The sequence below is a fragment of the Octopus bimaculoides genome, chromosome 1 (genome assembly GCF_001194135.2).
Source record: "Octopus bimaculoides isolate UCB-OBI-ISO-001 chromosome 1, ASM119413v2, whole genome shotgun sequence".
Lineage (NCBI taxonomy): Eukaryota > Metazoa > Mollusca > Cephalopoda > Octopoda > Octopodidae > Octopus > Octopus bimaculoides.
Genome location: NC_068981.1, coordinates 7,552,818 through 7,557,251, shown reverse-complemented (window position 1 = coordinate 7,557,251; position 4,434 = coordinate 7,552,818).

Below are 4,434 nucleotides of genomic sequence, written 5' to 3'. Positions count from 1 at the left end.
TATATATATATATATATATATATTGTATAAAGGATCGTGGGTAAGGCCAGAACAATGCAAAGTAAATGCATGGTAAATCACAAGAAAACAAATATGTGAATTAATATAGACTTACCTTGTGTTCAATATTTCTTGAAAATTGGGTCGCGATCCCGAAATATTGAATACAAGGTAAGTCTATATTAATTCACATATTTTTTCTTGTGATTAACTTTGCATTTACTTCACATTGTTTTGGCCTTACCCACGATTCTTTATACAATATTTTCTACACAATGCTTCATAGTAATTATTCCATTATAATATATATAAATATATATATAGAAATATATATAAAAACCAAGGCGAAATACCTATTTTACATAGTAGTTCCTTGTGAAATAGACATAGCAACAACAACAACATGAACCAGAAGAAGTCTTCCGTTATTGGCTGATGATATGTACATCTCTGATCAAGAGCAGGAATAGTGCGGTGGAAGCAACATAGCCATTTGTTGAGAGGAATTCTTTGAGTCTTGAATAATTCACCTCTAGAAACATGGGTGTTTTGTTTGTCATCCTCAAACAATCCTTATTCGGGGACCTTTTGAGCGGGATGGGCTACTCGACCCGAAGAAAATTCTGACTGGGCCCCACCTGCAAGGTCATGCGCTGTTTATCTTGATATGAGATCACCATGTCGCGGACATATTGTTGTGATGCATGTGCCTGGTGTACCCTTATCAGACGAGTAGTCATCATGGGCATATTGGGCTTCGTATGTTTGTGCACCAGCGTCACTTTGATGGCATCCATTGCTATCTCACTCAACAACAAAAACAACAACAGTAATAATAATAACAGGGGACGTTTAACAGAGAAGACTGATGACATTTAACATGAGAGTGATAAAATACTCTCTGAAATCTATCCAAAAACATCGGGAATCAAGACAACAAATGGACCCTAATATTACTGACAAGGTGTTAGACAATATCCGAGTAAGTAATACTCATTAAAAGTGCCGGACTATATCCGAGTATGTAATACTCATAAAAATTTATGTCTATTTTCCAAATGAAATAACGTATTTTAACTGTGTGTCATCTTCACCCCTCGTACAACACGTGTAAACCCGCTCGCCACATCATGATCAAATCACATCAGACCCTCTCCGTCCCAAACGAACATGTACAAAAATAAAAATAGACTAAATCATACCTACATTCTTCAACGAAAGGATAACAAACGAGAAGTACGTACTTTAAACTTGTTACACAAAAAGTACGAAACACTACATGTGCAAAGCTATTTAACACGAGAAATGAACGTCCCCTACGAAAATGACGAGCATCAAAATAAAGAGCAGACATTATTTCCTTTGTCCCGCAATAAAATCAAAAAAGCATAAATGGACACGTGAGAAATATATTTCAATCTTTCACTCTTATTTTACAGCATTGCCTTGCTCTACCCAGAGAACGAAAACACAACAATATATACATATAAAATCTGGAAGAAAAATAACCTAGATAAAGATTTGGATACAGCAATGAACCCTAATAAACTAGCCAACATACGAAGATAGATTCTCAAATCAAAAACAAATATCAGAAATAGAAATAGAACACTTAAATTCATTCGGAAATTGTAGATAGTAAAAAAAAGCAGTACCGAATAATATCATAAGCACTGGAACTGTAAAACAAGAAGACAGACGTAATATTTCCAACAAAAGCTAAGTGAACAACGAACGACAACAAACCGACACCGTAGGAATGTATAATGATGAGCAAAATGTATCAGACCAGAATACCACAGACAAAAAAATATGAACGGGAGGAAATACGAAACAAATTTAAAACCAGAAAACAGTGAATTATCCGTGGATTATCCGTGGATTATCCTTAGTAATGGGGACACCAATTAGGACATAATGATGGGACATTGATAGCTATAATGTAGCTCTGTTGCTATTCTATCGGCACTCTTACATATTTGATTAATCTTCGTTTCACCATTCCAAAGGCCCCAGTGAATCATCATGATGTTTTTGATGCAGGAATTTTATTTCGTCAATTCCAGTGCCCTCTGAACAATAAGAGATTATTGGTGCACCATATTGAATTTACATCCAGAATTATCTAAACCAATTTACAATAAATCCTGATTTATCGTCTCTTGTTTTACACTCAACTCTCACAGAATCTCGAACACTTGCTGAAGTTGTATTTAAATTCCTCTCTGAAATAAAAAAATATACACAGGCGCAGGAGTGGCTGTGTTGTAAGAAGCTTGCTTCCCAATCACATGGTTCCGGGTTCAGTCCCAATCCGAAGCAAGCAAAACACTACAAAAAATAAAATAATCTATGAACGTAGAGGCATGTACGGCAGATCGTACGATATTATGTTCTACCTTGAAACCCTTTGAAATTTGGCAACAGTGATAGTTCCATTCCAAAACAACAGGCTATCGCGCCGTAAACCATATTGTGTCATCCATTTGTGATGGAATTTTCTTTTCTATGATGGCTACCATTTGTTACGAATTGTATTAAGCAAACTTATGGCCAATTTGATTAGTTGTCGTACTGGAAACATCACATAAAACAAGATTCCAACAGAACCTGTCGACTCTAATACGAACAGGAAATGATTTACATAAGAATATATATACATATATATATATATATATATATATATATATATATATATATGAACCGAAAAAAACGCACTGTGTTCCTATATGAAATATACGTACCAGTAGCGAGAGACCAAATTCTCATATTTTTTTATGAAAGAGATTTACGTAAAATAGTTGGCTAAAGAGGCCAATAAAACTTGCAGTACTTATACATTTTAAAAGGAATTAGCGACGGATTGACAGAATGAGACAAACTAGAAGTTTTATGAAGTTACGAACCTCTAATTTCTCTGTTCCATTCCTACTCAAATTAACTTTGCGTCATATGCTTCGTGAAAAGATGGAATGAAATTCCAGTCAAGTCCTGGTGTCTGTTTAATACTCCTATAAGAATTCTTGATGTGGGTGGAAATATGATAGAAGATTAAGTCTACAACATCACCGAGATTGGCCAACGACCGAATAATATTCAGAACGGGAATAATGTCGTTATCTCACATATTCCCCATATATTGTGTACATCATTGATTCTGACTCACAGAGCTAGGGTGGGGGCATAGAGCTAATTCTTATACATACACTCAGCTACACTCACTCACACACACAAACACCCACAAACAGATAAATACTCCCACAAATACACGCACATATACACACAGACGCATAAACATAAGTATACATACACGCACACAGACTTCGTTTATTACGTGTGTGTGTGTGTGTGCGGGTGTGCATGTGTGTGAGGTTATATGTATACTCATATTTATGTATGTATGTCTATATGTGTATATATGTGTATCAATCGTCTAACATCTGTTATCCATATGTAATTATAAATATGTTTAAATGCACGTATGTATGTATGTATATATGTATGTATGTATGTAAGTGTATGTATATATATATATATATATATATATATATATATATACTTGCTTAATGCATAAATACACTAACACGATGCGCACAAAGGTATCCATATATACGGATGTATAGAAAGAAATCTTTTATAAAGAATTCATCTGGTTTCCTGAATACAGAACTCAGCCCTGGAAGAATCTTTTTCTGTCAAACAAAATTGAATTAAATCGAATTAACGCAATAAGGGATTCGCTGAAAAGGAGGCAGAAACAGCGACTGTGGGACAACTTGGGAAATAAATTAAAAACAGTCTTGTATACAGTTTATTGCGTCCATGATTGACGTAATAGAAGAAGAGGAAGAAAGGCAGGTTGCTGCAGCAATGTTATTTATCGAAAGCCAAAAGACTTTGATTAAAGAGTTGTGGAAATTATGATAGGTTTTTCCAGATATATTGTCATGCTGTCCAGTCTTGATGAATCACACATCTAAATAGACATCTTCTAATTTAGTATCTCTTCTTCTTTTTCTTCCTCCTCCTCCTTCTTGCAGGTTTTTGTCTGATCAAATATGATTCATATTTTACATTATTCCGTGTAGGCTTATAATTCTTTTATAAGCAATTTCATTTATATTTAGATGAGTTTACTTTTTTCCTTTTTCCCGGGAACGTGTTAGCTTCGCCATAAAGAGCCCAACTCTTTCTTCATCATTGGATATCGTGAAAACTCTAAACTCCCTCGATAAACTCTTCTGTTTTATTGTCCATTTGGATTTTCGATTCTTTCTACCTTTCTGTCATTCAATCAGTCAATCAATCAATCAATCAATCAATCAATCAATCAATCAACCAATCTATCTATCTACCTATCTACATATCTATCTATCTATCTATCTATCTATCTATCTATCTATCTATCTATCTATCTATCTATCTGTCTGTCTG